The 23929-nt window shown below is 40.6% G+C and overlaps 1 protein-coding gene and 1 long non-coding RNA gene across 4 annotated transcripts in view; one reads left to right on the forward strand and one right to left on the reverse strand.

Moving 5' to 3' along the window:
* The window catches only part of UMAD1 (UBAP1-MVB12-associated (UMA) domain containing 1), a 259632-nt gene that overhangs the window by 232211 nt on the left and 3492 nt on the right, over window positions 1–23929 (forward strand). The window lies entirely within an intron of this gene.
* LOC129552253 (uncharacterized) overlaps window positions 1–23929 on the reverse strand; it is a 187553-nt gene that overhangs the window by 51149 nt on the left and 112475 nt on the right. For all 3 annotated transcript variants that reach the window (XR_008685207.2, XR_008685205.2, XR_016036691.1), the window contains exon 2: window positions 23230–23408. This is a non-coding gene — a long non-coding RNA (uncharacterized LOC129552253). The remainder of the gene's footprint in view (window positions 1–23229; window positions 23409–23929) is intronic.

Below are 23929 nucleotides of genomic sequence, written 5' to 3' on the forward strand. Positions count from 1 at the left end.
TAGTTTTCCCTTTGAAAATCTTGCAAACAGAACACTTTAGGCATTGGAAATGTTATTTTAAAAGAGCCAGTAAATACCATAGTCGAATTTTCAATCTCATTGCACTTTGTAATATAGATATGTCATACTTTTCACATTTTCATTGGGTGTGCTCTAGTCACACTATCATGTAAGCATGTTACTGGGAAGTGATGCTGGTAAGAGTGAGGCCTCCAGGCTATCTATTTCATTGGCAAATCGCTAGGCAACTAGTTATTTTCTCTTGCTAAGCTTTAGTACTCTCTGTGTTAGTGTTGTGAGAACAGCCTTTATTTGAGCTGAAGAATTGCTCGTGTGTAGAAAAGTCATCCAGAGTTCAGTTTTGAAGAGCAGTGTAGAGAGGTGCTCTGTGGTGTGTGAGCTGTGACCTTGGAGCCATTATTCAATGACTCTGTGCCTCCCTTTCCTTGCTCTCAGTTAGGAATACTACTACTCATCTGCAGAGTGGCTGTAAGGTTTGAGGGACACATGCGCATGGCACAGTTCCATAATGTCTCATACTATCAGTTTCCTTTAGCGCAGAGAGATGATAAAAGAGCAAGTGTTCGTTCTTATCTTTAAAATATTTTTAGCTTCTTCCTCCTCTTTCCCAGAAGTTTTTCACCATTGAAGCAAGCGTTCTTGGTGAAACCTGCTTATCAAGGACATCTTCTTTTTCACAGAAAGATTTTTAATTGTTATTTCTGACAGATACCACACTCCATACAACACTTACAGCTAGAGATACTCCCGTTGAAAATACAATAGGCATAGAATATCAACAGTTAGAATGTAAGATATAACCAGATGAGCCTTATTAAAAAGCTTATCTAAATAGTAATACACACACACACTCTCACACACACACTCTTTCTCTCTCTCTCTCTCTCACACACACACACACACACACACACAATTATTTGACTGTGCCTGGGTCTTAGTCTGTAGGATCCAGGATCTAGTTTGCTGACCAGGGATCGAACCCGGGTGTCCTGCATTGGGAGTGCAGAGTCTTAGCCCCTAGACCACCAGGGAAATTCCCATTTTTAAAAAAAATAGTGATATTTTTCCAACTGCACCAAAATAATAAAATACCTAGGAATAAATTTAACCAGGAGGTGAAAGACTTGTACGCGGAAAAGTATAAGATGGTGAAGACACAAACAAATGGAAAGGTATTCTCTGTTCGTGGATTGGAAGAATTAACTTTTTCCAAAGCAGTCTATAAATTCAGTACAGCCCCTGCCAAAATTCCAATGGCATTTTCCACAGACACAGAAAAAAAAAAATCCTAAAATGTGTATGGAATCACAAGACCCTGAATAATTAAGGCAACCTTGAGAAAGAAGAACAAAGCTGGAGGCATCATGCCCCCTGATTTCAAACTAATTTCCAAATCTGTAGTAATCAAAAGAGTATGATATTGGCATACAAACAGACATGTAGACCAAAGGAATAGAATAGAGAGCTCAGAAATGAACCCATACACTTTCGTCAGTTAACTTTCAACAAGGAGCCAAAAATATACTATAGGGTAAGGACATTCATTTCAATAAATGGTATTGGGGAAACTAGACAGCCACATGCAAAAGAATGAAACCGGACCACCATCTTACACAATCCATAAAAATTAACCCAAAATGTATTAAAGACTTGAACCTCAAACCAAAAACCATAAAACTCTAGAAGAAGACATAGATGATAAGGTCATGGACATGGGTCATGGTGATGATTTTAGGACTCAACACCAAAAAGCAAAGGCAGCAGAAGCAAAAATAAATACATGGGACCAAACTAAAATGCTCCTGAACAGCAAACAAAATCTGCAACAAAATTAAAAAACAACCTACAGGGTAGGAGAAAATGTTTGCAAACCTTTTATCTGATAAAGGGCTAATATCCAAAATATATGAGGAACGTATGCAACTAAATTGCACAAAAACAATCTCATTATAAGATGGGCAGAAACCTGAATAGACATTCTTCCAGAGAAGACATACAGATGGCCAACAGATATATGAAAATCTGCTCAACATTATTTATCATCAGGGAAATGCCAAAATCACAATTGAGATATCACCTAAAACCCGAAGGATGGCTTTTATCAAAAAGACAAGAGATAATAAGTGTCGGTAAGAATATGGAGAAAAGGAAATCCTTGTGCCCTACTGGTGGGAATGTAAGTTGGTGCAGCCACTATGGAAAACAGTCTAGAGGTTTCTCAAAAAACTAAAAATAGAACTACCATGTGACCCAGCAATTCTACTTTTGGTTATTTATCTAAAGGAAATGAAGACACTAGCTCAGAAGGTTTTATGTCCCCCCATGTTTACTGTGGGATTATTTTTACCAACCAAGAAATGGAAGCAACTAAGTGTCCACCAGTGAATGACTGGAGAGAACCAAAGGGAGACATACATGCATCTATATATATATGTGTGTGTGTAATATGTGTGTATTCGTGTATATGTACAATGTTATTTGCAACAACATGCATGGACCTTGAGGGTGCTATGCTAAGGGGAACAAGTCAGGCAGAGAAAGACAAATACCATATGATTTCACTTACATGTGGAGTCTAAAACAAAAACAGATCGGGGGTTGCTGCAAGTAGGAGAAGTGAGTGAAGGTGGTCAAAAGACACAAACTTTACGTTATAAAACAAGTCAGTCCTGGGGAGGTGATGTACAGGATGGAGAATATAGTTAATAATACTCTATTTGTATATATGAAAGTTGTTAAGAGAGTAGATCTGATCATAAGAAAAAAGTTATTTTTGAAACTCTGTGGTCATGGATGTTAACTAGACTTATTGTGGTGATCATTTCGCAGTACATACAAATACTTCTTATATACTTGAAACTAATACAATATTACATGTCAATTATATCTCAGTTTTTAAAAAGGCACTTGACATGACAATATCCTTCTCTTACTGGTCACTACTTATTTGTCTACTGACCTATTCCCCAAAAAAACACTCATCCAAACAGTAGGGGTTTTTGAAAACTGGCTTTTCAAAATCATGGTGGAATTTTTATAATCTTTGTTTATGTTTTAGTAACCACAACAGACACTATCATAGCGTTGAAGTAGATTTTAAAATTTGATATGTATTGAGTTAGAATATTGGAACAAATACTATTCAATAATAATTGTTCCCAAATTTCAAATATTTTAACATTGAAGTTTGGCAGTTGAATCATACGCGTTTAAAGGGTTTTCACTTAAAGTTATCTCACCGTATGTGTAGTCAGCACTTGTCATCTTACTCTTGCTCGTGCCCGCTACCCATGCCGTTTCCTTCATTGCCGGCTGTCCCTTCCTTGCACCCAGTGCCCCCACAGGCGCCTGTCGTGCGTGTTGCCGTCTCCCCTCTGCACTGGAAGCCTCACCAGAGGAGCGCCGCCGCTGTTTACCCCTCAGTCTATCTGTTGCCCAGTCTTGTGCCAGACACACTGTAGGGACCCAAATACTTTTTTAAATAGACGAATGCAATTGATTTTCTGATTCCTAATTCATTTCTTTCTTCTCTATTATATTACCTTTGTCACTTTTATAATTCAGTTCAGTTCAGTCGCTCAGTTGTGTCTGACTCTCCATGAATCACAGCACTTTTATAATTAGGATGTGCATTTTTAACGGGAAAAGTGCAGGTCATTATTTATGCTCTTTTGGCCAAGTTCCTTAAAGCCATTTGGTTTCTTTACATGTAGTTACAAAATTCTTAAACTGTTTTTAATTGGTAATCATCTTTTGACGCTTTGACTGTTCAAGCCAATATGAATTAAGCCAATTAGAAATTTTTTTTAACGTATTACTAAATGAGGAAAAGAATTCTGAAACATTTCAGGCACCATTCAGAGCTGTTTGGAATCAATGATATACAATCTGGCATATAACTTTTAATGATTATTTTTAACATTTTTTAATATTATTATAAATTGATGCCTCTTCGACCTGACAAGCCTCGGTGTCATTTATTTCTCCACAGTGATTTTAACTGAATTTAACAGAATCTGTTATGCTACTAAATGTATCAAAATAGACCTCATGGTCAATCTGTGTTTCAGTTTGTCATCTCAAGATAGAGTGACAAGTAATTAATGTTTTCAAAAAGAGAATGCATTTTGGCAATTTTTAATGCATCCCAGTGAATTTGGTAATTGGGTTGAACGTGTGCATTCACTCCGGGAAGTCTCTAATCCTAACATCAGCAGTTGGTCTGGTGTCTGAAATGTTCACAGTTTTGTTAAAATTATACTCAGTACCAAATGCATTACTCTCACCAAGAAAGGCAGAGTCAAGTGACACTTCTGGTGGTCTCAATAATGACATTAGAGAATATGCTGAATACAAGTTACTATTACTGAAATGCTAGAAGTTATTTCCCTGAGCATTGTTACAGGAAAGGAAGGGGGGAGATCGGTGAAATCTTGACTGGAATGCTGCCTTGATCCAGACCACTTGAGTTTGGAAGCAAGGAAATAATTATAAAAAATTACTACTGGCTCTTTTATTATCCAGTCATCAAACTTAAGAAAAAACTAAAAGTGAAGACTACTTGATTGCTCAGCCCAGCGTGTTTCTTGTGTCCATTGGGTGTCTGCCACATCCTACATGTGCAGTTTACTTCACGGGGACCCTGCCTCGCAGAGTCTGAATTTTAGTAGGAGAGAAAGACTGAAAACTAAATCTAAAATAAAAACAGACAAACACATAAAATTATATCAAGTTGCGGTCAGTTTAGTGAAGTTGAAATAACCCATGAATGAGATAGAGAAGAAGTAGATTTACTTGGGAGGATATCTTTTAAGATGGGGTGAACAGAACAGGTCTCTCTGAGGAAATAGTATTTAAGATGAGTCACTGAATTGAAGCAAAGAGTGTTAGAACTGAGAAGCAAAGGAAGTTAAAACGTGATGCCTTTTCACATTCGGATTGGGAAAGATTAAAAAACCCGAAGATCACCAAGTTGTGGTGGTGATGTGAGAAAAAGAAAACCCTCAGAGCCAGTGTAAGGAGAGACAAGTACTCCAGAGAGCAATTCGTCATTCTCTCTCAAATGTGAAGACAGTTTTGTATATATCCTCCAATAATGTATCTTCTTATACTAAGATGTCATAGGAAATTTTTTATCACAACTTGAACAGTTTCAAAGGGTGGAGTTTCCTACATATTGTAAATATTGGCATTTAAACATAAAACTATGACATCATTCTTTCATATTTATCCAATGAAATTGAAATCCCATAGCAGTTTGACACATGACATCATCTGTCTAAAAAAATACATGAACGAGCTCTTTACCAATCAGAAATTTTGCATCATTCCTTTTTCTACTTGAACTCAGATTTCTGTCCATGAAGATCTTTTATTGATCACTGTACCATATTTCTTGGCAACAAAAAAATATTAGTATAAATTAAATATATATATGTGTATAGATATATACTGTGACCATAGGCCAAGTGTTAGAGGTTTCTTCTGAATTATTTACTTGTAGTAGATAATCAACTAAAACAATATAAATATATTACACATTTTTATAATTACTTAAAAATTTTTGTAGAAGGGTATTTCTTAGTAGAAGAGCTTAATTTTTTCCTACAATAAATTCATGTGTCTGAGGATGATGATTATTACAATAAAGCTAACAGTAAAATGAGAAGGAATTGGGCCATGGTAATTAGAATGGAGGGGAAGAGCTTATAAAGGTATGTGTTTTTTAAGTGCATTAGGTATAGTAGAATCTACAATGTTCCTCCGAAGTTTATCTAAATATTATACACTGTGTAGATGAAATTTTAAAGTCAGTATATATTTATGATTTTCAAAAATATGTTGGCAAAGGGATGAAAATGTTTCTTCTAAGAGTCTGATTGAGTGTTTAAGAAAATAAAAAACACTCACTATGATCAATACATCGTCCTTTTACTTGAAGACATAGCTTTGACCTATTGGAAGTAAAGGTGAACTTTTCACTATTAATCTACTTTCTGTCTCAATAGATTTGCTTCTCCTGAATATTTCATAAAAGTAGAATTACATGCAGGCTTCCCTGATAGCTCCAGTTGGTAAAGAATCTGCCTGCAATGCAGGAGACCTGGGTTTGGTTCCCGGGTCGGGAAGATCTGCTGCGGAAGAGATAGGCCACCTACTCCAGTATTCTTGGGCTTCCCTTGTGGCTCAGCTGGTAAAGAATCTGCCTACAGTGTGGAAGACCTGGGTTCAATTCCTGGGTTGGGAAGATCCCCTGAAGAAGGGAAAGGCTATCCACATTCTGGCCTGGATAATTCCATGGACTATAGAGTCCATGGGATCACAAAGAGTCGGACACAGTTGAGCGACTTTCACTTCACTTTGTGATGTACTTTTTTCACTTAGCATAATGTTTTCAAGCATCATCCATTTGAAACATGTAACAGTGCATTTCTTTCTATGGTTTTAATTGTTGAATAATATTCCATTATGTGGATATACCACATTTTGTTTATCCATTCATCAGTTGGGTTGTTTCTACCTTTTGGCTATTGTGAATAACCCTACTATACAAATACAGAAGTGTTTTTTTGAATACCTGTTTTTAATTTTCTTAAGTATGTATCTAGAGGTGGAATTGCTGGCACTATGATAATTCTCTGTTTAAATGTCTGAGAGACTGCCAAGCTGTTTTCCAGAGTATTTGCACCATTTTATATTCCCACCAGCCACGTGTGATGGTTTCAGGCTCTCTGCATCTTAGCCAGCAGTTGTTATCTGACTTTTTGATTATAGCCATCCTAATGGGTGCGTTGGAGAAGGCAATGGCAAGCCACTCCAGTACTCTTGCCTGGAAAATCCCATGGATGGGAGCCTGGTAGGCTGCAGTCCGTGGGGTCGCTAAGGGTCGGACACGACTGAGCGATTTCAGTTTCACTTTTCACTTTCACACATTGGAGAAGAAAATGGCAACCCACTCCAGTGTTCTTGCCTGGAGAATCCCAGGGACGGGGGAGCCTGGTGGGCTTCCGTCTATGGGGTCACACAGAGTCGGACACGACTGAAGTGACTTAGCAGCAGCAGCAGCAGCAATGGGTGTGTGGTATCTCACTGTGGGTATCTTAAGGGTGTTTTTTTTTTTTTTCTTTTTGCATTTCCTTCACAGCTAATGATGTCAAGCATCTTTTCAGTGCGTATTGGCCATTTTTCTTCTTTGAAGAAATGTCTATTCAAATCCTTCTCCTGTTTTTCATATAGGTTATCTTTTTTATTACTGAGTTGTAAGAGTGTATATATTCTAGATTCATAGCCCTTATCAGATATGATTTGCAAATATTTTCTCCCATTCTGCAGGTTGCCTTTTTACTTTCATGATTGTATCCTTTGAAGCATAGTGTCCTTTTAATGAATTTTTGTTTAGGTTTTAGTTCAAAGCCGTTAAATAAATAGGAAGTAAAAATGCACTTGTGAGCCTTTTTAAGATCAGCTATACACTTTGAGCATGAAGGCACCACTTTTATTTGTGCTACTTTGGCATAAATAGTGATGATGTATTTCCCTTTTTTTTCTACTTGTAAGAGTCTACCCAGAAGCTTGCAGCTATATTGAGTCCCGGAAATGTGCTCATTCTCTTGTCTTGCCAGTGATATAATCCTCTTAGCATAGTTGGTTCAGGAATAATGTTAAGTAGACCCAGATCGTGTGGTTTGGGCCTGTTAAAGGCACCGTATCTTCTTTGTTTCCTAAGAATAAACTGCAACCCAGGTTCCAGCCACTTGGCACCTTTTTGCCATTGCTCACCAGGTGCCATGAGCTGGGAAATGTGAGCAACTGAATGCAGTCAGTTGTTCGTGTCACTGGAAAATTGACCACAGAGGGTGTGTTTCAGGAAGAGTCCTCTTCGTTGAACAAAGGACAGTACGTGGTTACTTTAAGTTCTTAAATTTAACTGGAATATATTTCGTTAAGGTAGAAAGGTTATTTTCAAAATATATCACTGAGGCTTCACAACAGTGCTTTTACAGATTAAAATAGTCTAAAGAGTCTATAATTTTAGGGTTTCTAATTCACATAGAATTAGCAGTATCCAGCAGGATACAAAAATGAGTCATAATACAACATCCAATGTTTTTTCCTTTTTTTTTTTTTTTTGGTTGCTATCTTACCATTCCTTGTGCTTTGGTTTTGAGGAAAAAAGAAAGTATGATTATTAGAAAAGTATCCTATGTCCCTTTCTCAAGGAGAAGATGCTCTTTTGGTCATTAGAAGCAATCATGCCACATTTAAAAAGGCATGAAGTGAAGTTTCCTTAGATTGAGTTGTATTTGCGAGGCAGAATAGTCTAGCTGCTAAAAGTCTACTTCTAGAGTTAGATCAAGTTCTCTGTGTTTCAGTGTATTCCACCTCTTAAATAGAAACATTGCGATAACACAGGTTAAAAAAATCTTAGAATAGTGACTCGCAAATAAATGCTTATGAAATGTGAACGATCTCTGAGAGTGGACCTAGGTACACTCTCAGAACATTAGGACCGAACCAAAATGAAGTTAATACAATTAGAATCACTAGCAACTAGTATAATTTACTTTTCAGTATTTATCAGAACTCATAATCTAACCCCTTGTTTCCATCCTCATCGGTAGGCCATAAATTATCTAGTTTCTTCAGAGACTTCCCATCAACCCACCTGCAAAGAAAGCACAGGAGGGAAACACAGAGCTCTGGTGAACTCTGAGTGTAGAATCTGTACATTTAAGAACACCTTTGGAAATTACAGGTGTTCATTTCCAGGCCAGTTTGGCACTGACGCCATAGCACTTATTTCTAGAAGGCTGAAGGAAAAATTTGTCTTGTGTTCTGAAAGTGGACTCTCACCTCTGATGACCAGTCATTCTCACTCCCAGTGAATTACCTTCTTTCGTATGCATACAACTTTCTTATCCCTCTTCTATCAGATTTTGCCACTTAACTTCAGGAGAACTCTACCTCATCCCCTTACTATTTAGGAGAGTAAAACAAAAAATCTTAATGACCATAGCGCTGCAAATTTCCTAGAGATATTTCTAATTAAAATACTCCACTACAAATCTAGGCTAGCAATCTTGAGAGTGCTGTGAAGTACCTTCCAGATTCCTATCAAAGTTCAGTTCATACAACTTAATTTGCCTTTTTCAAGTACTAACATTTAAGATAACTTTCATATATTTTATCTAATTTGTTTAGTCACTCAGTCATGTCTGACTCTTTGTGATCCCATGGACCATAGCTTGCCAGGCTCCTCTGTCCATGGGATTTCCCAGGCAAGAACACTTGAGTGGCTTGCCATTTCTTTCTCCAGGGGATCTTCCCAAGCCAGGGATCAGACCCATGTCTCCTGCATTAGTAGGTATATTCTTTACCATGCAGCCACCTGGGAAGCCTTTTATCTATTAATAATTTATTATTATTCTAATGATAATACTAATACTATAATAATTTTCCTACATATATTTATTTCACATATATAAGATTTCCTCTCTAATATGGACTCACTGGCCTGAGAAAATACAGTCTGCTTTCCTAATATAATGGTGAATTATGAGAAGATTAGTACTTGCCTGTATTTTTCTTACTTGACTCCTAAATGTTTCTCATTATCAAGAGCAGGATGAAATTAAGTATTCTTCCATGGTAGGAATCCTTTTCCTAACCACTGGAGTTCCGAGTTTCTTCTCAAGATATGTACCCGTCTGCCAGTACTTTCTACAGTTATTATTTATATTGATTTAAGTGGTATTTCCCTAAGAACGTTTACTAATACAGAAGAGTTAGGGTCTAAGTCTACTTGGAATCATGACACTCCAGAGCTGGATCATCTGATCCAGTTGCCTCTTATTTCAGAGGAGCTGACTGAAACGCAGAGCGGTAAATGATTTGTATAAGGTCACATGGTTTATGTAGAGGCAGGCGTCACTGGGACTTGATCTAGTGCTGTTGCTACTAAGTCTTGCAGATTAATTTTCACCTTAATGTACCCGAAACAGTGTATATTCTGACAAGTACCTTCTTTTCCCTTCAAAACTTAGGAATCCTAAAAAGGATGGCTCAAAGAATAGATTATACATTAATCAACTTTTATGTCAATCTTGAAAGCATCTTTCAGCCACACAGTGTGTTTGTTTTGAGAAATTCCAAGATGACTTGGATAAAGTTTGTTGCTCTGTTGAGGCATTTAAACTGTATTTAAATTTATTAAGCTATGTGAATTTCAGATTTTCCTCTGATGATTTTTTGGATACAATTGTGGCTTTTCATTTTTAATCATTTCTTAGCATTACTCACTCTTAAGTTTGTTGAGCAAACTTTTCCCAAGAGCAGGTAATGACATCTTGCACCCTTACAAAAATACACAAAAGAATTACAGTGTAGAATTTCAGTGTGGGTGAAAGGTCTTTGAGAAATTATGGAGCTGTTGCAAACAGGATTGAAATAACATCGGTTATACTCAGATGTTAATTCATAAAATATTAAATTGACAAGTCTCCTTTTGATTATAATTTGTAAAACCAAGCAAAGTGTATAATAGTAAACCATCACCGACTTGATGGACATGAGTTTGCGTGAACTCCGGGATTTGGTGATGGACAGGGAAGCCTGGCGTGCTGTGATTCATGGGGTCGCAAAGAGTCAGACACGACTGAGCGACTGAACTGCACTGATACAAATTTATTATACCTAAACAGATTTATAATTCAAAATAAGCAGGAAACATAGTTTGTTTCCCTTACTTCAAGTTCTTTCTAATTCTACATACCTAAATATTCTGTATTCCTATATTCATTGACTCCTGACAATTCTTTTAGCATTAATTTGTAGATTTTCCACTAGTTGATTTTACTGTAGCTTAAAATATTGTGCTGCAATACACTGCAATAGGTAGAAACAACCCAGATGTGTATCAGTAGATGAATGGATAAACAAAATATGGTATATTCATACAACAGAGTATTAGTCAGCCGTAAAAAATTCTGATACATGACGCAGCATACATGTATTTGGCCTCTGAAAACATTACCCTGAGTGAAATAAGCCAAACGCTGAAGGACAAGCACTATATGATTGCGTTTATATGAGATCCTTAGAACAGGCACGTTGATGGAATATGATATGATAGAAGTTACCAGGGGCTGGAGAAGCGAGGAATGGAGAGTTCCTTAATGGGTACAGAGTTTCTATTTGTGATGACAAGAAAAGTTCCAGAGATGGATAATGGTGTTAATTGCATGGCGTGACTATATTTAATGCCACTGAATTATACACTTATAAATGATTAGGGTCATAAACATTACTTTGTGCATATTTTACCACAATAAAAAATATTATCCTGAGTTTGCCATGAAGTGAAACAACAGCACTCTATTTGGGGCTCTGCGTGTGCACCGAGAAGGGACTCTGCCTCCTGCCACCCCTCAGAGCCCCTTCATTCTCACACCGGGGCAGAGAAAACGCAGCTGTGTTTACTTTTCCAACCCCATCTTCTGTTTTGAAATACAACCTTTTCGCAAATGAGAGCCAAAGTCAAGTGACACAGCTTTCTGCTTCCCTTTCAGCTTTCCAAACGCTGTTTGCTGTTGTTCTAGTGGAGTTCTGGTTAGGCACAGCACTCCCTGTCACTCAGATGCCCTCTGTCGGAATTGAACTAGCGTACTTTCATGATTTCTGTGCTCAACCTGGTACGATGTGTTTCTGTTTCACTTGCATCTTTATGTGAAATCATACAGTTGTGTATTCACCAGCTATAGTATTTTCAAGTGTGTGGACCATTCCACACATCAATTTACAAAGAAACTAAGGCTTTTCTTAACTAGTAGTTTCCTATTTTTCAAAAAATTGTTTGTTTCCTGAGATTAGAAAGATGTTTATATGCAGTATGAACATGAGCTCCTACTGATAATTGTTTTTGAATTCTGGCTATGGAGATAACAATTTGACATGCATCTTAAAAATTACATGTATTTATATTTTTACATAATAATGGTAAAACAATGACAAAATACAAATTTTGCAGTTAAAAGAGCTGTAAAACAGATTAGCTGTCTTCAAACAACTTTAACATGAATTGATTAAAATCTAAATGTCTGTTCTTAAAAATGTATATTATCTTAGGTTTATGAATTTACTAAATGTTCATTTCATCAAAGCACATTCTAAAAAAGCCAGCATATAGTTATCATTTAATATTCTTAGATTTACTTTTTTTGGTATTTTCTACTAATATCTTATGGTATTATTTCCATTCAATCAGTATCGCATAATACATTTATTATACATAATTATAAACATCTAATGATATAATTTAAACATTTAGTCATATAAAAACATATATTTATATTCTCTTATCAGCTTTAAAAATAGAAGAGTATTTCATTTGCTTTCTGATTATATATGCAGACGGTTGAAGTACTTTATTGTTTTACAAAATGAAAAAAAATCATTAGGACGAAATTAATATTCAGTGTGCTGAGGAAATGTGCAAGATCAGTTTTCACTGTGTTCCTTTGAAAGTGACTAGAAAAAATATGATCTTGTTGCACTGCATTCTATTCAAGAAGTTGAATAGATATTTAAAATAAATAAAGCTATGTAAATGGGAAGTGGACTCCAGAGTGACTAACAAGGGATATCAGATTCTTCAGAACTGTGGTGTACATAACAAGCTTGAAGAATCCATACACAAAAGCCTGAGCTATTGTGTAACCTAGGTGGTGATCAGACGCTGTAGTTTTCTAAGCTATTACATATTTCATCCAGCTTGGTAGGTTTAACCTGGTAATAAGATGCTTAGTTGAACCATTAGTTTAAACTCTGTTTCTTTAGTCAGTCGGTCTGTATTTTAGGAAGTTTGTCCTCTACCCCAGATAACACTTGTCTGTAGAGAAACTGTTAAATTTAAGTTCTTTTAAGAAATAAAATACCCAGACAGGTAAGCTTTAAAATTGTTTCTCTTGATGATGGCCTTTATGTTAGAGAGGGAGTATGGGGTTCTAAGTCAGGAGATCCCGGGTACAAGTCTTTGCCAGAACGTAGTATGTGACTTTAGAGAATCACTTCCCTTTGAGCCTCAGAAGATGAGAATAGGAATAACAGCTTCCCTATGAGATTTTGTGGGTTGTGAGGTTCAAATGCAGTAACGTATGTGAGACAACTTCAAAAGCCCTGTAAAGCACGAAACAAATAGTAGTGGCCATTTTTCTAAAATTCTGATCAGAACTTTTCAGATCTCCTAGATTTCACTGAATTGTGAAACTGATCAAACCAAACCAGTAAGTTGTTTCAGAAAGCGCTATAGGACGCATAGGTTTTAAAAGCCATTACTTTGTTACGTTTTAGATTTCCCGATCATGTGGTGTCTACATGATTTTGCTATATTTGTTTTGATTTTTTGGTGTGTTTAAGATGCTTCTCCATTTTTTTCTTTTTTTTTACGGTAAATGGAGTTGCTTTGGAAAGTAGAAATTGGTGGGGTTCTAATGTCTTAACAAAGGGCACTCCTTTTCCTCACCTGCATCTTGAGCCAATGGAGAAGTAAGACCGAAGAGCCCACAAACAGAGCAACAAAACGGCGCTCACCCTTTAGACTGACAGAGCCTCGGTTGGAGGTGGCTCAGAGTAGCAGCTCAAATGGACTTCCACGTTCCAATAAACTTTCCCCACTGCTCTGGACGTGGGTTAAGTCAGCACAGGACACACTCCTACCTGGTTCCTTGTCTCTTCTAGTCCAGTAGAGTCAGAGGAGAAAGACTCCCCAGGCCTCAGGATCTTGGGCAGTTCAGTTGCCCACATCTAGAAACATGGACCCTTGGCTATCTTTCGCCAGCTAGGTAACTCATTCTCCCTCCTTTGGGAGGAGTAGTGGGTGGGCAGAAGACCAGGGTGCTTAAAGAAGAATCCCTCTTGATGGAAGTCAAAGAAGAAAGGGGCTTTTCTCTTGAACAGAGGTGAACAGAAACTAAATAAATGGCATTTATACCTATCTGTCCTCTCTCCTACCTATCCATCCCCTCTCCTACCCACTCCTTCAGCTCTCGCCTCTTAGGCTCTCCTCTAAGTGATTCCCTAGTCCTGCCACCCTGTTGCTGGTCCTGTACCCCGTTCCCCTGCCCCCAAGCACAGATTCCCCTGCAGTAGCGTAGACTGGACTGCATAGCTGTGGACAAATCCTGACTCCCAGGCAAGGCAGGCTGATGCTGCAGACTGACTGTGTCCCCCCACCCCTCACCCCGCCCCAGCTCCTCATGTTGAAACTGATCTCCAGTGTGGGAGTATTTGGAGGTAGGGCCTTTGGGGAGGTGATTAGGCCCTGAGGGTAAAGACTTCATGGACGAGATTAGGGCCCTTACAAAGGAGGCCCCAGGGAGCTCCCTGGCCCTTCTGCCATGTGATGTTACAGTGAAAAGAGGGCAGTCTGTGAGCTGGAAAGCAGACCTTACCACACACTGATTCTGCCAGCACCTTGATCTTGGACTTCTCAGCCTCCAGAACCATGTGAGGTAAACTTCTGTTGTTTATAAGCTACCTTGTCTAAGCAGCCTGAACAGACTAAGACAGTTGATTAGGGGAGTTTGGAGTAGCTGAGGTTAGCTTCTGTCGCTCTGTCAGTGAAAGAAAGGTAGGTAGGTCTCTGGTAAAAACATTTCCCAAACGGTTTCCTCTCTAAAGTTTGCGGCAGCACCTCATTGAACATCCTTTGGGAGACGTATCTGTGAAGTTGTTCACTTGGCAAGTCAAGAACAACCCGTCTCTTCAGGAAATAGATGTAGCTGGGGTCTCAAGTGAATTTAAAGTTCTACCTGATATGTGATACATGTCAGTGATAATGTGGAAAAGAGTGGGTAAAGTCTTGTTAGGAAAAAGCAAACAAATGCAAAAACCCACAATCAACATAATATGAAGAAATTTAAATTATCTAGTCACTCGCTTGGACTTCTTGGTGGCCCATTGGTAAAGAATCCACCTACCAATGCAGGACATCTGCGTTTGATCCCTGGGTCAGGAAGATCTCCTGGAGAAGGAAATGGCAACCCACTCTAGTATTCTTGCCTGGAGAATCCTGTGGACAGAGGAGCCTGGCGGACTACAGGCCATGAGGCTGCAAAAAGTCAGACACGACTGAGCGACTGCACAGAAACAAACATGTATTGATCACCTCTCATGAGCCAGACATTGCTCTCATTTAAGGAAATGGAGAGGAATCTATTGTCCCTGACTTGGAGCTTCCCACGGTTTTACAAGGGTATGCACAGACTATTAAGGTAAAGCATGGACAGGGACGTGGCTGAGGTTTGAGGAGTTAGGTGGGGAAATCTTCCTGAAAGAGTCCTGAAGTGCAGCATGGAGGGCAAGCCGAGATAGTCAAGGTGAAGGGAGCGGAAAAAGAGAGCAAGGTGTCCTGATGTAGGCAAAAATCACTGAAAAGAAGACAAGGCTCAGAGCTAAAAAGAGCCTGGCGTGTTCGGATAATAACAGTGGTTTAGATGGAGTCAAGAGTTTAGAGGATGGTAATAAAAGAAAGTGAGGGATGATCACAGCCAGCTCCTGCCGAATGTGCTATGACAAGGCGTTTGTGCTTTTTTCCAAAGACATGGAGGCGCTGTAAGCGAGGACGAGCATGTGTCTTAGACATCACCAGCGATGGGGAGAATGTGTAACAGTATAGGGGGAATAAAGCCAGCCCAGAAAACCCTGGTGACATTCACGCCAGGAGACTTGGTGGCCTGCACTGAGAGAACGGCAGTGGACCTGAAGAGCCATGGATGGACTCGGGGAGGCATTAAAGACATCAAAGTCAGTAGGACTCAGTCATTTACTGGATGGAGGAGTGAGAGGGAGAGAGAAGTCGAAGATAATTCAGGTTTCTGAGTCAGGCAACCGTGTTGGCACCCATCACTGATAAGGAACATATCCCGAGACCATTAGGTTTGGGGTAGACTTGGAAGAAAGCTGAAAGCCAGGTTTAGAACACACTGAGTTAAGATCCCTGTTGAGTGTCCGAAAGAATGATGCATAATAGGGTTTGCACATACGGGTAAGGAAGTCTCCATAGAAATCTGGGTTTGAGATCGGGGTGTGTGTGTACACATGCATGCGGCTACATATTTACTTTGGGTGGAGGAGTAGGGCGGTAGGCACCTTAGGTATGGATAAGTTCCTCCAGGGAAGTGTGTTGAGGCTAAGAAAAAAGGAACAGAAATGAGGCCCTGGAAAATACCACTTCAGAAACAGGCAAAAAAACCAGACAGAAGGCAAACCTGATGAGTGTTACAGAAGCCAAGAAATAAAAACTCAGAGTCACCAGCCTTAAGTGCAACAAAGAGGTTCTGGAAGTTTTAGCACGTCAAGTCATCTATGAGTAGCCTTGGAGAAATCAGAGGCAGTGGAGGGGCAGAGAGAGGCAGGCGGCAGTGGGCGAGGAATGAAGCAGACGGAGTCTCAGCAGTGGTGTCAGCCGGGCTGGGAAAGAAACTCGAGAGAGAGTGGGGTTGCAGGGGGCGCGGAGGAGGTCGGCGGGTGAGGCGCCGGGGCGTAGAGACGCGGGGGAGTTTTCTGTAAATGGAGAGCTGACTGCATGCAAGATGAGCAGTTGGAGGCCACCTTCTGATGGAGGACGCGTGGGGCACAATGGCTGTGCGGCACCAGGGAGGGGTTCGCTTTGGCGGGAGGGGGGCAGCTTGCCCACTGTGGCAGGAGGGAGGCCCGGTGGGTACGAAGGCGGGTGAGGCTTGTGAACGGAGCAGGGAGGGGAGATCCTCAGCGGATGTTCCTGTTTTCTCTCTGATAAGGAGGCTAGCCACCTGCTGACAGCAGGGAGGAAGGTGATGATGTTGGACCAGAGGAGAGAAGGGGTGAAATCCACGCTGTCAAGGGGTGGGGAAGACGTCCTGGGAAAATAGATCTCTGGACAGCTTAAGATTAAAGATCACGGTTGTTTTTTTTTTTTATGAACTGTTTAAATGTCTTCGTTAAAAGAATCACTGAAACAGCCCTTTATATTTTCAAAACCAGTATAAAACCGGATCGCCCACCGCACACACTGTTTCTTGCTGGTTCATTTCCTAAAGTGCTCCTCTTCCCTCCGTCCACCTCTCCCCCACTCCAGTTGGCTGGTACTAAAGATTTTCCGGCTTTAGTCAAGCCACTTTTCCAGGAATACATGGAACAGATTACAGAGGCAAGCACCAGCCAGCTTGCTTCCCCTTCTTCGCTTGTATACGTTCAGCGGGAGTTCTGAAAAGAGGAAGTCAAGAGAACGTCTTTCTTTTTTAAAAAGAAAGATGGGAGAAGCAGGAGGCACAGGCAGGTGGGAACACTGAGGGAAAAAAAGAAAGAAAGGGGAGCAGACACCGAAACGTAAACTGAAGTGGTGCCCTAGGCCAGAGAGCAGCGGGGGCAAGGAGAATACCTGCCTTCTGACCCAGCGTCTTGTTTGCTACTAAAATATGTAGTACCCTTGATCCGGGAGCCCACGTCACATGGAACACAGCCACTTCCCGTGCCTTCAGCTCTCTTCTGCCTCATTTATTTGCATCAGCAATGAAGTAGTCTGGGCTTTTGTTTGTTTCTTTGGACCAACCCCTTAATTTAAAAATCAAGTTGAGGGAATCAGAGAAACAAGGGGGCCAGATTCCACACCATTCACAATATTTAATGGGTGATTGGTACGTGCAGGTACAACTGTTCTGGGTAGTGGGGATTTGCAGGAAAATAGGAATTAGTCTCTACACTTGCAGTATAATTTCTCCCAGTTGAAAGGAGACCACTGCTTAGGACTCAGGTAGGTAGAAGAGCCCAATCCTCTGGCTTTTATCAGCTAGCCAGACAGCTACTGGCAAGTAGCCTCTTAGAAGGCTTCCCTTATAGCTCAGTTGGTAAAGACTTTGCCTGCAGTGCAGGAGACCTGGGTTCGATTCCTGGGTTGGGAAGATCCCCTGGAAAAGGAAATGGCAACCCACTGCAGTAATCTTGCCTGGAGAATCCCTTAGAAGAAATAAGAAGTTTGGGTCCTGCCTGCAGTGTGCCCTGCTTGTATCACCTTTTTCTAACCTCTCGTCCCCTGATACTCCTGACTCAGATTTGCGCCACCACCCCCCCACAATCAAGACACTGATGTGATGCAAGTAGATACCAGTTAAAGCCAAAATAGAATGGAAGGCTATTGTTCAAAGGAATGTGTCTTTTTAATTTATAGACATGAAATTTAAAGGCATAGACAGCCAAAGCTTGATATTACCTCTTCTTCCTCTAACTCGTTTCCTAGAAATACACTTGATATAGCTACCTTCTTTGTATGTAAATTGAGTGTGTTAGATGAGCGTTTTATACCTGGTTTCATGTTCTTTTAATAGGTTCTATTACTGTTGGGGTTAAGGCTGCTTTCTAAATTTTAATGCTTCAGTATTTTGCTTTTATAGGGCACTATTTTATCTGTACTCATCTGAGGCACAGGCTACTGGAAAAGACGGGAGGTTTTAAAAGATGCCAAATATAGGTGCTATTCATATTAATAAATTTATTTATACTTAAGTCGGGTATGGCTAAGCAGATGAAGTCTCCAAATTGTCAGTGGGTTTACAAAGTCGGCAACCCTTAATAGATTTCCTGGTGGTTAGTGGGGCCTTTGTGCCAGGAAAAATACAGTAGTAGTCTGCTCTTAAACCTGCGTTTTCCTGCTTCCACACACCCAAGAATGAAGTTCAGAAGATCGCCACTAACCTTCTGATGCTCTGGAGAGGTGACTTCATTTTTCTGAGCCTTGACTAAAAAGTGTTATGTGCCTTATATTCTCAGAGTGTGTTTTTCCTTAAGCTCTGGGAAGATTTTACAGATTGAGCCTCATGAATTTTTACAGCCCTTCTGCAAGACAGGGAGGAATAGAGCCTATAAACTACTCTGAATCATTCGAAACAAAGATAAGAGAACGTAAGGAACCCAAGATACACTTGGCTAGCCCGTATTTAACAGGTTAATCAATGAGCAAGAAGTAATTTTTATACAGACATGAAAACACCTGGTTATTTGTAAATGATGTAGATAAGAAAATTTATTTTCTCCCTGAGATTAAAAAATGATTCTGACATGGTATACACTCACTTACCCTTGTAAGGGCAAACTTAATTTGAAAAAGCAATATGAAAGCTACATTATACGAAGGAGTATCATCATATCAGTAATTCTGTGAGCAAGGTTAGTCACAAAAATGACTATGCTTTATGAGCATAATATTTGAAGTGATTTTTTAAAAATTTGGCTATAGACCGCAAGGTTAATTGATTCTTTTCTTCCCACGCTATTGTGGTTGACATACTCATTCTTCCCTTTAAAGACCCATTTTATTATGCAAATGGAAAAAAACTGAAAGACTCTGTGTCGGAGAGAGAAGGCTGCTTTTTGCAGGAGGGCTCATGCACCTGTTTCAGTCCTCAGCCCCCACCCCTGCTGCCATTGGCTGCCAAGTCCGGGACTTGGTGATCAGGGTTAGTAGGTGTGGGGTCCTTGGATTTTGACTCCCATTCCCTTTGTGACTTACTCTTATTTCGCTGTCTAATTTCTCCCCTTCCAACTCTCAGCATGCCAGCAGCAGCTGCATCGTGGCACTTGCCCCGCTGCCAAGAGGGCAGGCAGCCTCCTTGGAGACTGTACCGTGCATTCTAGCCAACTGTTAAGAGCGGGATGCTGGAGTCAAGACATACAGACCGCTGATACTCAAATCCTTCTAGGGGGCATTTAATGGAATACTGTGTGCATGGTATATTTTTCAGTTTAAATTTTGGAAACTTTTTATTATGCAAAGCCTTCAGACATACACAGAGGAAGAAAGAATACTGTAACACATGCCCACATACCTTTCTGTCTCTCCTCTCCACCCATCATCAACACTCAGACCATCTTGTCTCACTGACCATGCTGTTTTCCCCGTGGTTTATCCAGGCTACTGGGAGATTTGTTTCCAGGGATAAATCTTTCTTAAATTATGCTTTCTTTTCCATCCTTCTTTAAGATCTGTCCCTCAGTGATTTTCTCAATCCTTTCTTCCTAAAGGTAAGGGATATTAGAGTCTCTTTTTTTTTTTCCTTCTAAATTAAGCCGAGATGCTATTAAGCCAAATGACTATCATGTTTTCCCCTAAAATTTTGAGGCTTTGTTCATTCAGTTAGCCAGTCTACCAAAACATGGCTGAAGTGTGCTTAGAATGTAGAGTTTTTTCAAGGTAACTGAATTTGAAACTCGTCTCCCATCCAAGTATTAACCAGGCCTGACCCTGCTTAGCTTCCAAGATCAGATGAGATTGGGCACATTATACGGGTAGTAACAGGACACACGCTACAGAGCTGTTGTAAGACTTAAAAGAGTTAATATACTCAAGTGTTTGATCCGTGCTAGTTGCTATCACCGTCACCACCACCACCACTTTTTGCCCCTCACCATTCATTTTACAGAACAGAGAACTGAGGCCCAGGTGGATGAAGCAGCCTCCTTCAGGTCAGATGGCAGTTTTATCAGAAGAATTTGAACAAGAAGCCATGTGTCTCAGCTCCTTTATTATACCAGATACGCTCTTGTCCTCAAGGAATTATGCTCTGACAGCAAGAATGATTTGTAAAGGAAAGGGACGAGGATTAATAATAGCATGAACAAAGGAATAAATATCGCTGCCAGAGAGGTAAACCTTAGAAGCTTGTATGTTTAGAAAGCAGAGTGCTCTGGGTAACATGCGTCCTTTTTTAGTGGGAAGGTGAGATTTTAGGAATGCTTTTGTTTAAGAAAGGAGATGACTTGGCTAATGAAACTGAAGAACATGTTTGGTACTCGGGGAGAAGGAGAGGAAGGCTCAAGTATGGGATGTGATCAGCAGAGCTAGGGAACATTTGCCTGTGAGATTAAGAGAGAAGACAAGCTCTGAGAGGAAAGGGGAAGGCAAGATTGTTTGAACCGTCGGTGAATGTCAAAAACAAAAGAAATGGATGGATCCTATACTTTACCTAAAGCCAAAAGGGATCTGACATTTCCCAAGTTTTTATTTATCACTGACTTTAGCCTGTGCTCAGGATTATTCTACTTACTTACGATTATTCATACAATTTTCATAACAACTCTATGAAATAGGCACTAATATTGATTTCCTGATAGCTAAGGAAAAAGACACAGAGAAGTTAAATAACTTGTCCCGGGCCATTTGTTTATTTTTAAGCAGGATTTGTACCCAACCCAAATAGTCTGACTCTAGAATCTGTGTTCTTAAACACTCTGCCATGCCGCTCCATGGTAACCAGAGCCCTGGTGTTTGCATAATATTGAGGAAACCAGTGTAGAGTGATGCCCTTTAAAGAGGCTAGAATCCTGGCATTGTTACCCGCCAATGCCTGCACTCCTGGCTGACCCAGGGACACTTAATATTTAAGTCCCAGTTAGGTTTCAGGAGGCAGTCTCTGCCCAGTCAGTGCATGCATGGATTCATCACTGGGTGACGTTACATTTGTTCTGGTTGCCATCCTAAGAAAGCACTCTGGTGGTTTATTTTCCCGTGAAGCTGTGAGACAACCCTGATGGGATGTGTTTGGTGCCTGCATTCGTTCATTCACTGCCCGAGTGCTTCTTGAGAGCCTCTGTTCTAGATGTGGGGGGGATGCCAGTGAAGAGAGCAGTTCCTTCTCTACAGAATCTCCACGGAGTTTTCCTTTCTTAGGAGACTCTTCTCTTCAGCATATAAACTACCATTATTGCTCCCAACTTCCAGAACAAAAAGAAAAATCAAGAGAAAGTTATCTTGACCCTACTTTCCTTTCCAGCTACTGGCCATGTCTCTTTTCCCATTTTCAGCATAATATGTAGAAAATAGCCTCTTCTTGTATTTGTCTTCACTTTCTCTCCTCCTACTGTCTTCTAAATACACACCAAGCTGACTTTCTTCACCAGCTCCAGGCTTGAATCACATCCCCCTACTTTCTAACCGCTCCACTTAGATGTCTGTCCACTTTGGCTTCACCCTTGACTCGACTTTTGCTCTCAGAGTCCACCATCTATTCCATCAGCACATCCTACTGACTTTAGCCTTTAGGTCTCTCCAAAACCCAACCGCTTTCTGTCACTTTCACCATCACAGCCCTAAAACATCATCTCTTTCCCAGCGGGTCTTCCTATGTCCTTCCCCGGCCCCTACACCCCTCACTGCCTGCTATCAACGCGGCAACAAAACAGTTCTTTTAAGACGCCAGTCAGAGCATCTCCTCTGCAGAATACATCCTTAAAAAAATACTATAATCCCACATACAACAATATAAATGAATCTCATAATACAACACTGGATGAAAAAAGCCACAGCGAGAGTTTATACTATACGGTTACTTTCATTTAAAACATAAAAAATAGGTGAACAGTCTATACAGTAAGCAGTCGGGGTGGTGACCGAGGGGCAGGCGGTTGACTGTGAATGAAAGAGAACGCCACGAGGGCCATTTCTGTTTATCAGGGTTCTAGTGTTTGGCTGGTTAAAGTGTACCAGCTGTGTACTTGCGATGTGCCCCTTTCTATAGTTTGCACTTCCATAAAAAGTTTTACAAAATTGTTATTTCTTACGTAGAAAATCATTCGTTTCTAGACTTAAGAGAGAGGAGTTTATCAGCATTTACAGCCATTATAGTAGAAGGCCTCCTCAGGCAAAAGTCCTGTCCACTCTCTTTTATTCACCAAATATTTACTGAGCACTAGACCCTGAAACTGGCATTTGGGATACAGCGGTGAACATTAAAGACGTAAAACTGCTTAAGCTTCTGAGGGATGATAATCACAATAAAGTACAGAACATATCACCAGGTGCCAAGAGAGGGCAGAAGCAGAGAGGCGGGTGGAGAACGCTGGAGGGGACGGGGTGAGGGCTCAGGGCGCAGTCTAATGGGACAACCAGGAAAGGCCTCATTGAGAAGCTGACATTTGGGCCAGCACTGGGAAGGATTGGAGGGAAGGAGCCCCGTGTGTATCCGGGAGAAGGGTCTGCAGGGTCCAGCCTGAGGCAGAAATGGGCTGACTGTGCAAGAGCCTTGGCAAGACTAGAGGGACTAGAGGAGTCCGAACGTGGACAGACCAGCCAGGCTAGTGTCAGGGAGATGCCTGTGGCCAGATCACCATGGGCCTTGTAAAGGCTCAGGAGTTTGATTCTGCATGAGACCTTGCGAAATGGGGAGTAAAGTTTTGCCTGACCTGGCTTGGGTTAGGCGTCCGCTGCTTGTAGTGGGAGGCTCTTCATTCTCATTGCTGGAAATACACTTCTGTCTGTTATCCATGCTGCTGTTGATGCATGGATGCCAGCTCACTGCACCAGCTCAGGGCTTGCATCGAGTGCTGCTGCGAACTCGTGCTGCCTGTCGTTTGGTAAACTTCTGTAGGTAAGAGACACCAATTTTAAATAAATCCAACAAAATGTATCACTTCTTATTTGAATAACTTACATAATAACATAGCATTTTAGTTCCATCAGAGGCAGCTGATCAGTCACTAGTATCGTGCACGTTAGAAGTCAGTTCCCAAGTACATATGAGGGTAAAGCAGGAACGTGTGAAAGGCAGAGAATACAGAGATGGGTACAATGGATTGTGTGCCCCCAAGGACCCTGGATTCTCTCTGGGGTTAAGACATAAGCACATGAAACTACAACCAGCAAAGACACATAAAGGAAATGCCAAATACTATCCTGGGCAAGCTGCCCTGTAACCGTGCTGAAGTGGGCAAGGTCACTTTGGCTGTGTTGATAGAAGATTTCAGAAAGAAGCTGGGGATTCTGTGGAGCCTGGAAGCTGACGTCAGAGTTGGAAAAGCAGAGAGAGAGAGACTTTGTGGCCATGATCTGGGCTAGGGAAACGGCAAGAGTGCCCGTCTGTATCAGAGGGGCCTGTGGGTGGTT

The sequence above is a fragment of the Moschus berezovskii genome, chromosome 3 (assembly GCF_049115385.1).
Source record: "Moschus berezovskii isolate FMDL1 chromosome 3, NW_MosBer_1.0, whole genome shotgun sequence".
Taxonomy (NCBI): domain Eukaryota; kingdom Metazoa; phylum Chordata; class Mammalia; order Artiodactyla; family Moschidae; genus Moschus; species Moschus berezovskii.